Source organism: Melanerpes formicivorus, unplaced genomic scaffold (genome assembly GCF_026170545.1).
Source record: "Melanerpes formicivorus ecotype bairdi unplaced genomic scaffold, bMelFor1.0.p_v2 SCAF_32, whole genome shotgun sequence".
In the NCBI taxonomy this organism is placed as follows: Eukaryota; Metazoa; Chordata; class Aves; order Piciformes; family Picidae; genus Melanerpes; species Melanerpes formicivorus.
In genome coordinates, this window is record NW_027142384.1 from 4,638,892 (window position 1) to 4,651,354 (window position 12,463).

Sequence of the window (12,463 nt, forward strand, 5' to 3'; positions counted from 1 at the left end):
TTGTGACCTTCTTCAAGTCTGTCTGAAAAAAATTAGACTAAGTAAGAGTTGAATTCCCTTCACACTTTGTCTGGTTACATGCTTAAACTTGAAAAAGATTAAGTATGTAGCCATGTTTCCTTTAAGAAAGAGAGAAATACCAACTAAGATTTGTTGCTTAAAGCATGTTCTATCTCAGATTTACTTCTGAGCCTATTAAAGGTCAAGTTTGTGTGCTTGTCCTAGTGTACATTCTCTGAAAGTAGGCAAGGTAGGTAAGGTATGGCAATCCTTATCTTCTCTGAAAAAAAAAAAAAAACACACCAAAAACCCAAACCACAAAACTTGACAGCTTCTCCTGCAAAACCAATCAGTGATAAAACAAAGCAAACCCAAATGCCTTAATCTGAAGAATGGAATACAGCAAAGAGGTGCAAAAAAAAAAGAAAAAAAAAAAGTTTTAAGGAAGTACTAGGAAGGTGCATCCAGAATGAGATTTGGAGAATGTGCCAGCCTCAAATAATATCTGCTCTATCAACAAAATCTAAAGAAAGCTTTAAAATTTAATGTTTCCTGATTTCTACCAGAGATTTAGTTCACTTCATCCTCCCAAGCTAGGCATCTAGTTTAAGCTAATTGTGCTCCCCTCATAGTCAATCGAAAAGCAGACTCATTCTAAAAGAGGAAAGAAAAATATATCACTACCAGTAAATCAGTCTCCATTGTCTTCTGAGGAAGCCTTGATAAATGTGTCAGATACAGTTGTCTGCACTGGAGACCATTAAAGTGAGCCAAGTGCAGCCCCACCTCAATTAGCGGATATGGCCTGATAGCTAGGGAGAGCCTTATAAAAAAGGTGCTGTTAGAAGGGGATCAAGCCTACCCTGGTTCTCTGGGAGAAGAGGGAATAATACAGACTTGACTGTGCAAGAGCTGAACTCATCCAGTCAGTTCTCGGCAATCTCACACAGGACCTTTACACTGACCATGACTTGCAGTCAGATAATTAAAATGCAGTTATTTATAATTTCACACAGTCATTTTGCACCAGGGAGGATTAGCTTGGTGAACTCTAAAGCCACTAGAGGTGCAATTTTTGGTTTGACCTCGTTTTAATTCCACCAAAGTCAATATTAAATTCATTTTGATAAAATGCCTAATTACAGTGGGAACAGAAGTAAATGAGCATTAAGGCGAAAGCGAAAATGGCTATCTGCTGTAACCCTATAGGAGTGTTTGAAAAATCCATGGATAATTTTAAAATCAGATGTCCACCTCTACTTTCCCTCTCATTTAGTCACAATGAAAATGATTGAGTTCAATCCTACCAAGGTGTTGTGCTTCACCTGTCAAAACCTTTTGCCTAAATGTCAATGCTGGTTTAAAAAGGTGTCCATAAACAGAATCAGATAAGATGGGGCTGAAAGCAAAGTGTGAAAGCATGACAACATTTCCTATTGTGAAGCCTCCAAACCTCAAAAATATTTCCTCCAAACCTTCAAAAATACTTCTGTTTATGCAGTGATTGGATCAAGACATCCTGTAAACTTAATAATCTAAAACCAATATACATTAATGGAGACATAACAACAGACATAGTGTAAACAGACAAACAAATAATAAAGATTAACTGACATACTTCAGTCTAATGCTGCCACCAAAAAATGCCAAAACCCATCCTGAATGGGATCAAACAAAACAATGAGGTGGGAAACATCAATTAATGCATCGCAGAAGTAGGACCCAGTCTGTCATCTATCTTAATACAGATAGCTGCATTTATGGCTGTCTTGGTGTATCCACACTGCACAGGTAAACAGATTCCTATCAGACTATAAGAGTGAAAAAGAAATGTGATAATGAATTTAGTTCAGTATTGTGTGAATCCACACGTGTCTATATGACATAGGGGGCAAATAAATGAAGATTACTGAGAAGCACAATGAAACTGCTGTTAAAGAATTCTTTGTAGGATTATACTGGGGGGGGGAAATAATTTTAAAAATATAGAAATTTTAGGTAAAGTGCTTGCTAGGAAGTGGTTTGAGAGTGTCAAGATACTAATGCTGGGACTGCCCTGAAGTTAGAGGGGCATTTGGTGTAGGACCTTTGTAAAGGTTTCTGACCTTTGAGTTCATTAGCATCAATTTCCATTATCAGTTGCTCTTCCAGTGGGATATAACTTACTGTCCTCTACACTTCTGGTTTTGAAAAAGGTAACTTCTCACTAGCATTGTAAACCAGTTGAGTTCAAATATGTACCAAGACAGAAGAAAACATTTGTGATGTTTTCCTGTTCTCTGTAAATCATCAAAATAGATTCCTCTATGGCCCATTTCTGTCTCCTCAAAAAATGGAGGCCTGCTTTGATTTTATTTTCCTTTGTGCGCATTGGTCAATTTATTCTACTGCCCACTTCATACATTAATCACCTTGAGAGGTGGAACATTGTTCTCTTTTAGACCCCAGACAGCTCCAGTGCTTCACTTTCTCTTTCTGGTTTACTAACTAAGGCTTACATTTAACTGGTTGATGAACTGCTTTGTTTCAGACCAAATCTCTTGCAAAAACCACAATGCCCTTTAATTTATTTTTTTTCCCCTAAAGAGGCTACATAGCTTTCTCCTTTGGTGGAAAAGTCAGAGAAGATATTACTGCTTCATCCTGCCTTGTATTTCTCTATCATCTAGGAAGAGTAGTTTCCTCTTCATTCTTTTTCATAGCTGTACTGACTGTATTGGTAGACAGAAGATTTTTGTGTGAATGCTCAGGACAAGCTCTGCCACAGCAGTGGGGAGTTCAGTGTTCATGGCCACTCTGGTTACTATGAGGCAATTCATTAACTAAGGAGACCCTTGACCTTGTTTCACATAAATGTGATCAGAATCCAGCTTGTTCACATGACTAGCTCATCTAACTTCTCACTGACTTCAAATCTGGTGCAAACTGACAGTTGGAGGGGCTTTTTTTTATCTACACTATCAGTCTAGACTTGGAAGATCCATCTCAGCAGACCCAAGTCTATAAGTTGAAGCTGTCCATATCAAATCTCTCACAGCTCTGTACTGAACAGGAAATGCACAGACCAGCTCCAAAAAGCATTGCTCACCTTTGTGGATTTATAGATGATGATGCAAAATGTTAAACGAGGTTAGATGGCACACACTGAATTACCTAAAGAAACCCAGGCAGTTCTCATGTGATGTTTCACTTACCTGGAGTAATCAGTGGCACTAGGCTCAATCAGGCAAGCTTGGCGTTGGGATGAGAATGTCCAGACCTGTCTACTTTCATAACCCACCTCCATATTTGTGAGACCACTTCCACCTGGGTTAAGATGATTGAAGAATGCCCTCCTGCACTCACCTTTATCACAGGTTCTCCTGTGGCAGATATGTATGAGCCTACTGTTGCTTTCCAGGAGTTCCTAGCCAGGATCTTATTTGTTCTTTTAACTACTCAGACACAAATTGCTCCAAGCTGTTGATTTATAACAATGTCTACTTTTAGTACCTCATCTTTTTTCTCCTCCACAAGTACTGCTGGTATAGAAGTAAATGCTAGTTAAACACACCAATTGATTTTCCCATCAAGGTGTAAGAGTACTGGCAACAGTAGCCTGAGAGAGAAAAGAAATACCAAGGTTCATGTGAAAAGCCACAAACTGTTTCTCTTATTAAAATGATAACTTAAATTTGTAAGTATACTTCCTGCCAGAAAATAAATGTATGGTTAGTAAGGTGTGATCTTATACTACTGTCTACCAGACAGTAAATGTGCTGCGTGATCAAATATGCTGCTCTGTATCAAGGCATCATGGATCGATCGATCAGGAATAAATGCTCTGTAGTGCTACAAGCACAACAAAAATATAATAAAAAAAATCACTTGTAAGAGTGTAACAAAAGAGAAGGGATAGAAAGGTAATATGTACAGAAACACAAAGCAACTTGCTCTGGGTGAAGCTTGGATCCCACATCTCCCAACATGCCTTGGAAGACTCTGCTAGCCTGAGAACACAGCCCTCTGCAGCAGTACTCAAACAAGGCACCTGAGACTCTCATTTCCTCCCCAAAATTCCCAAGCTGAGAGCATTTTTAATGACATAAAGTTAATAACAGAGCTCTGTTCCACACTGTCTGATGAAGTCATTGCAAAGCCCTTTGCTGTTCAAGAGAAGGAAGAAACCTTCATTTTTATTCACACCAATTAGCACTTACTTGATGGAGTCACAGTGCTAACAGAAAGTCCAAAGTGGCAAATGATTGCCTGTGGTACAGAAGAAGTCATCCAAGCATGTCACTTGAACCTCAGACAGCCAGAAGAAGGAACATCCTTCAGCAATGAAGTGTGCTAGTTCTGGGTTCATCTTTTTTACATAGGGCTCTTATATATGGCATGCATCTTCACAAATGAGTCAAGGTTGAAGTAGTGACCAGGTGTCGACATACATTACTCCAAAGCCTTCTTAAGAGAAATTTAGGGCTCTTCACATCCAGTGAGGCTGTCACATTTGGCTCATGTTACATTTCAAAACTTAAGGAGAGCACAACCCCGGATGATTTACATTGCAGGCTTTGTAGTGGTGTGCGTTTCAGCATTCTTACAGCCCATTGAAATCACATCTGTGCCAAAAAGTGAACAAACACTATCTGAGACAGTTCTGTGAGTTATACAGGGAGCTGCCTAGGATAGAAGCAAACCATGGCTGCTCTGTTTATTGACATCCTTCAGCTTACTAAGTAGCTCCACGTGGAGAGCAAGGCTAGACATTGGGTTTTTTTCTGTGCTCTCCAACAAGGCAGACTTTACTCTTCAGTCTTCATGGTCAATACAAAACTTCACCATTGAAACCTAGGATGGGTTCTGCTGACTGATAATGTCATCATGTGAAATTCAGGTTGAGCTGAATGAATCCCTGTTGACTCTTTTTCTGGTGAAGCCATGGCTGTGTTTGGGTGCTGGTACCTTCACTTCCACCTGTAGTATTTTGTTCATGGTTCCTGTTTAAATTTGCCACCTGTGGCTGTACTATTCTTAATTGGAGTGAGACTGTCATTCACCATTGGTCTTGTGGCTTTTCAAAGAAGGAGCAGAAGGAGGAAGAAGGCTCACAGAATGCTGAGCTGAACTCAACTGAACTGGTCTGAAATCAATTTTCTTGAAACATAGTTTGACATTTTAACAAAAAAGTGGTAAATAACTATAATTTCATTTTTATTCTGCTGAAAATGGGAATACAGAGACCAGAAAACATCATGTTCTTTGCACCTGGAGACTTGGTGTAGTGGAAAGGAGGAAATCCATAAGTTGATTTTGATTTTGCTTTTAAATGCCATTTTTTTTCCCACTGGGGCTGCTGAATGCCTTTAATTAAAGAAGCATGTTTTTAATTTACCTCTTGGCTTTCTGAGAAATAACTACTTAGAGAAATGAGAGGAAAGAAACATGATCTACTTGCAGGTCTCAGCAGGCTGTGTGTCGATAGAGTTCTCCAGGATAATACTTTTATTTCTATAAGATAGACCTCTTCCTTTGTTACACAACTACCTTAGTAATTATACATAATGACTGCAGTTTTACATAACAACAACACTTATATATAATGACTGCATGGGTTACCACAGCTTAACTTTACTGCATTGGTCTTTTAGTTTTCAATTGTCTAAAATTTAAGGAAAGAGAAGACACACCAGCAAAGGAAGATAGCATTAAGGCATGTCTTTACTCTTAAATAGAAAACAGTGTGAATCTTTTGAAAGAACAGGAATGAAACTGTCTTCAAATTGCTTTATAATGCCAGATTTCAGGCAGTGGAAGCCATGTGCTAAGCACACCAGTCATCCTTGGTGTTAGAGAACCACCAGAGCCTGGGTACATGGTAGAAAGCCCCAGCTCCTGGAGCTGTCTAGCTTGCATCTACTTGTGTGCACCAACTCTCATAGGAAAAAAAAACACCTTAGCTTCTTAGTCAAAACACAGGTAGACAGCTTAGAGAAACAAGTGCTGAACTAAAGCCTGTGAGGGTAAAATTCCAGGTGGTCAGGGAAGCTGTTAGTCCAAATAATGCAGCTCAGGAAGTTTCTCCTGCCAAGAAGCTGCTAGTATATGCTACTGGACTGAACAGATACTTCCCAAGGGCTTCAATTTCAGAGGTCAGTGGATGACCTTCCTATACCTAGGCAGGGTTAACATCTCTTTAAGTGCTGAGGGGACATAAAGAAAGTAATTAGGTAACTCACTGATTCTACAGTACTGCATCTGTGGTCCTTTCTGTGTGTGCTGCCCACAACTGTACTTTTTCAGTTCATTACAATGATTTTGCAGTTCCCCAAAACATTCAGAAAAGGCAGTGCACATTCAGGAGAGGCTGACAAAATGAGAAGTACTATTAACATCAGGAATCCCAGACTGCAAGAGAGGGGAAGGTTTGCCTATAAAGCCATTAAAAATCACAGAAAAAAACCCTGATATGCTGCCAAGGATTAGACCTTTTTTTTTTTCAATAATAAATTTTTCTGGATGTGTTTAGAGCCATTGATTTACTTGAGAGTATACAGTACACCCCATATTGGGCTTCATTAGTGGGATGAATCTGATTCAGTGAAAGCTATCATGAGCATCTGGGAGGAATGTGTGTTAACATCTTTGAAGACATCTCCAGAAATGTGATAGCTCAGTTCAGTGGCTTCTTGCCATTCAGGCAGCTGAGGCCCTGGACCCAGAAGATAAACTTACAAATCACAGTCTCAGAAGTGTAAGGAAATGTGTGGAAGGAAAATGGGCCTTTCATTCTACATGATGCTCCCCTCATAAACACTTCCTCACTAGTTGAATACAGCTAAGTCTGTTCTGCTTAATCTGGTCTACTTTGGTTCTTCCGTTATGACATTCAGCCTGAACAGCTTTCTGCACAGTCCTTATCCATCATAACAAGAAGTACTTTCAACTACTGGGTGAACAAATGTTTATACAGCATCAGTGTTTTGGGTAAGTCCTCCATCATACCTTCATTGCACCTTTCCACCACTAAGCCACGGGCTTTCTGAGCAGTGCTGTGCTCTCTCTGATTCAGGTTCATAACTGACATGAAAAGCCGCACCAGCAGAAACGGTTTTCTTTGCACCAAAGATGAAACCAATTTCACTACAAAATAGTTAGGTAACAGTGAATTATGATAATCAGAAATGGCAGAAGGTATATTGAAGAATTAAGCTTCCCAGGTGTTTCTCTTTCAACGGACTGTGCTATCCAGTTAGCACTATCAACAACCCATGAAGCAGCATCTTTACATACGTGTCAGAGACCCTGCACATCTTCTGACTCCTCTCTTCCATCTCTTCAAGGTGCAGTTACATACATAATGGTTTCAGGATTGTCCCATCCCCTCTAGAAGCCAGACTATCTCCACCTTGACACAGCTCCATTTGATGCAGGACTGACCACTGGATGGATGTCAGTTGTGGCAGAAAGCCCAGCAAGTCTCAGGAACCTGTCAAAGCCTGAGCCAAAAGATTGTAATCTGCTGCTTCTCATTACCTGCACTTAGCCAGTTCCTTGTGCTATGTATCATACAGTCTTCATCCTGATATCACTTTCTACTGTGTGCCTGTCAAGAGCTTTCCAGCTGATTAATTACTTTGCTGGCACACTGAGCATGGTGACAAAATCAGATCATTATCAGGAACATGTGTTTTGTTCATGCTATGCAACCTGAAATACTACATTGAAATATTTCCTTTTCTCTCCTCTGTATTACCACAGGAGTTTTGCATAACTCTTATTTAGTCCTGTGACTATGCAGAGAAATCCTGTGTGCTAGTCTAGTACTCACCTGCATTTCTGTCATCGCAGAAAGTCTGCCATCATCTCTTCCATGATAATTTCTTCAGGTACAGAAAATTTGTTTTCACACACTGTTCTCCTGCAAAAGCCTTTGCTGGTCACCTGCCTCACACTTGCTGGCATTCTGAAGGATCATTCTCCTATCTGCCACTGACCTCATACTACTTGTTTCATTGTGTGCCTGTTTCCATCAAGAAGCCTACTGTGAATGAATGTTGCTGATACATCTGAGCTTTGGTGCCCCAAACTGTAGTGAATTTATCAGCATTTGTTTCAAATCTGTACCTTCTGGGCAGTCTCAGAAACCATGAGGCCCTAAGATGCCAACACATGTGGATCAACCTAACAGATGATCAGTCACAGAGGGTCATGTGGATTTTATTCTTGCTAGTTAAAATTTATACTTGACTCTGATTTGATCTGAGAAACAGTGTGCCCTCCCAGACACTTAGAGCACCCTGGCAGAAGCTGTCCCATAGATTCTCTGTACCATGGTGAACCATGTGAATAATTGTAAGTAGGATCAGGGATCTGACCTGATAGCAGGTTTGTGGTTTGCTTTGGTTTTATTTTTTTTTCTTGTTAATGTCAGCAAGAGTCTAGCTTGCACAAAGCTCAGTACAGAATTAAGACTAATAACTCACCCCACTGACTCCTGGTTAGGGTGTGAGTTTGTTTCAAATTTCCTTTTTTCTGTCTCTTACTCTGAGTTCCATGGCTTCTTAGTCTTCAGCTGAGTATGTATGCAAAACAGAGAAGTCCTGACACAGAGAAGTCCTGACACAGACATGAAGTGACCAAGCATGACCATGCTGAGTGATACACACACACAAATTTAGGTTTGGAGAGTATTTTATATTCAATTGGAAGAGATAACTTTGTAGCTCTTTTGGGAGAATAGGAGGACTTTACTGTTTGGAATGTAAATCAACATGCAAACACAGAAACCTTATTCCTGTGTTCTGTTTAGCTTGGGTTATCTGAAACCTTTTGTTTACCAGTTTGATGCTTACACATTACAAGAGGAAAGAGCATATCTGTGGCCTTTTCCATCCACTAGAAACCTCTGAAGTCAGTAGTTACAGCAGCTGCACCCTAATTTCTATGACATTTACAACAACACAAGTTTGTTCATTTCCCTCTTTCAGGCTGCCCAGGCTATACTGTTATTTCCTGAAAGGATTCCATCAAAAAACTTGCACAACATTTCCCAGAGGTGACAGAGAAAGAGATAAAATAGCAACAGCCGGCCCTCAAATAGCCCAAAAAACCATCAGCAGCACAACAATGTTGTGGAAAATTTTGCACCTTTGCACTTAAGCTATAGTTGAGTTTCTATAGTTTATCTCAACTCATACAATGACTTAATTATTCTTTTGATCTCTGGGAACCCTGGTAAAAGTTTCTTATATTTCATTTCTGGTTCAAACTTTTAAAATTAAATCAGTGACACTTTTTTTTAATGAGAAACTTTTAAATGCAGGCATAACTGTAAACTTGGGAATAGTCTAATTTACTTCAAAAGAACTAAAAGGTGTTTAAGCACCTTGCTGAATTAATAACTAATTGCATTATAACTTCAGAAATCAACTTAGTTTCATTTGCAATTTTAGTATAATTTATTCAAACTTCCAGTTATAGATGAAAAATTCAAATCTGTATGAATAAACACAATGGCATAGCTGAAATTGCAAATGGCATCTTCCATGAGGAAAACTAGCTTTAGATACAGAGGAAGAAGCTACTCTAATACAATTTCAAAAGCTCATCCACAAAATTGATGTTCCTGCCTTTATTCTTGCAAGCTGAAAGATTATAAGGGCTGACAGGATAAAATGTCAAAGATAGGAGGAATGAATGAACAACTAAAAAAGAATGAAGGATCTATTCAAAAGACATTTCCTTTTGTTTCCCTGCTAAAAAGGTTTCTGTTACTTCTCACATATAGAAAATGATGTAAGATTTTTTCTTAGGCAATATTATATACAGAAAAAACAACAAAAACGTTTTGATGGTACTTGAACAGATTTCAAGAAGTCTTGCAGTGTTCTACGAACGGAAAATACACAAAGGACAGTAACAAGATATTTTTTTTTCTTCATGAAAAACAGATAAAAGGTAACCAAATTACTGAACTGGTAAGATGATATCCTCTCCTTCTTTCTTGCTTGCAAGGACAATGGAACCTTTCTTCCAGTGCAAAAGTTTTTGGCTGAAATCTTTGGGGAAGATTTTGTTTTCTTGAAAATCCTTTGAAAAAGGAAAGACCAACAGAAACTTGAAACGACAATGCTAAGATATGATTGTGCTGTTAATTCAGACATGAATGCTGGAGGAATTGACTTGGAATTGTTGTTTTAAATCAGCATTTTCAGAACCATGCACTTTGTTTGCAATAGTAACCTCCATCACATGTATCAGAGACCACTAATACTCCACAGTCATTTTCAGAAAGAAGCAATTAAAACAGGGGATGACAATTCAGATAATTTCAGCTGGTGCATGATTAGGGCAGCAAGGCTTGGGCTAATTCAATCATTTTGATGAGTTTACATCCAAGATGAAACAGTAGAGCTAAATTTGCAGCCACTGTGTTGACTGAAATCCCACATGTTATTCATCACTCTTGCAAATACACCACATTCTTCATGTGTTATTACGATATATGATGCAGTAAGCTGGAAGAAGATTTTCCACATAAATCAAAGTAGCAGGAAGTTTAAAAGTTAGTCTGATTTGCATCAGGGTCCTGACTTGCAAGAAATAAAATAACAACAATGTCTTCTCACTTTTTTCATTAATTTCAAATGTTGCCATAAGCAACTAGAGAAAATTGCTTTTCCATTACTGAAAATGAAGCATATGGACTGCTGTGTGTGGGTGGCAGGAGGCATTTGTAGAAGGGGTAAAAGTTATTTACAGTATCATATTGTCCTTAACAGACCCTATCTTGCTATCCTGCAAAGGGCAGATAAGAAAGGCCTATCAAGTATCTCCTGTCTCCGAGAGATCTCTTTGTGAAGTCTCTTTTCTTGGGTAGTAGCTACCCCACCTCTTGCAGACAACCTTGTGTCTATTTCTTTTCTGCAGAATAGGTTCCCAGCATTTTTACTCGGATGAAGTAAGTCACTGCCAGTTGAAAAAAAGGAGGGGCTATTATCAGGTTGACTTGAAGGAGCTGACATTTTCTGTGCTGTAGCAACTTCTTTTTGCTTCTCAGGAGCAAATGGATTGGGGTACAAGACTGAACTAGCAAATGATATAGTTACAGAGTTTATAGGACTCCCATTAGCCCAGGTTTCTCTTACAGGAGCATGAATCATTACTTTAAAGGAAGGAAAATCCCTAAACTGGGATGGTGCATTGAGGCACAGAAAGTGAATCAGCCTGCATGTCTGCAACACTGCCCTCAGCTCTCCAAATCACCCTGAAGTACCTATGTGTTAGTTGGCAAGGGGCATGTTGGTTTTAGCATGTCCCTCCACACATGCTGTATTCTTGCTGTCCTACCAGGACCTAGCTGGTGGGCTCCCCTGGCTCCTGTCTGCCCTGCCTCCTTCTTGATATAACTAGGGCATAAATTTAAACAAACCCACATTTATCCCAAAGATGGAACCCTGGGGCTGCAAAGACATAACCCCTGAATGACTAAACTGGGTTCTTGATCGGGTAGCAGACAGGGATTTAGTCTGAATGAGCAACAAAGACTTAACACTCATTGCAGTTTGAGAGCCCAGATGTTGCCTGAGGACCTGGACTTGGCTGGTGCGAAAGAGACAAAAACTCTCAGGAAATGGAGGACTGGCAGACAAGCCTTTTGAATCAGACACCAGCCCTTGTTCTGAGGGAACACATTTTTTTCCTTGACAATAGGGCTCCCAGCTCTCACATTTAATTTATTTCAGATCCCAAAGGACCTGGGCAAACGACAAAAGAGGTGAAACCCCACACATGATATAAAGGATTTGCAAAAAGTTGCATGAGGATCAACTCTTGCAGTCTATCCTGAGTCCTTCAGCCTGAGGACGTATTTGCAAGGCTTGTCAGGAGCTCTGGATTTGACCACTACCCTGTATCCTGTTAACATCTTTAGATCCCCGAGAAACAGTACGTCAAAGATGTACTTCAGGCTTGCCACATGAACAGCACTGGTAATTTTTCGATCATAAAACAAGCTGTTAAGACCTGACACAGATCTGAACATAGAAGTTACAGACTGCTTCAAGAGAGGTATTGAAAACTTCTGATTCTCTTGAAAGGTGCACGGAGTACCTAATAGGGATCAGAGATCTTTGCTACGCTGCAGAATAGGAAGAGAGGCTCAGAACTGAGACCAAACATCAAAAAAACCACAGAACTCCCATAAATTGCCCATCTTGGAGCTCACTGGCACATCTCTCCTTGGAGGAGTTAAATTTTATTTTATATATATATATAAATGCTTTTATCTACAGCTGACTTTCATTAAATATCTGAAAAATAGGTTGGGATATGATTTTATTTTCTGAAAATATCTTTACAGGAATCAGATGAAATATTTAGAAAGGAAGAAAAGCTTTCTGCAAACATCCTTTGGAAACAAAGCCGTGCAATATGTTTTATGTCTTTTTCTTAAAAAGAATGAAATGAAAAGTGTGGA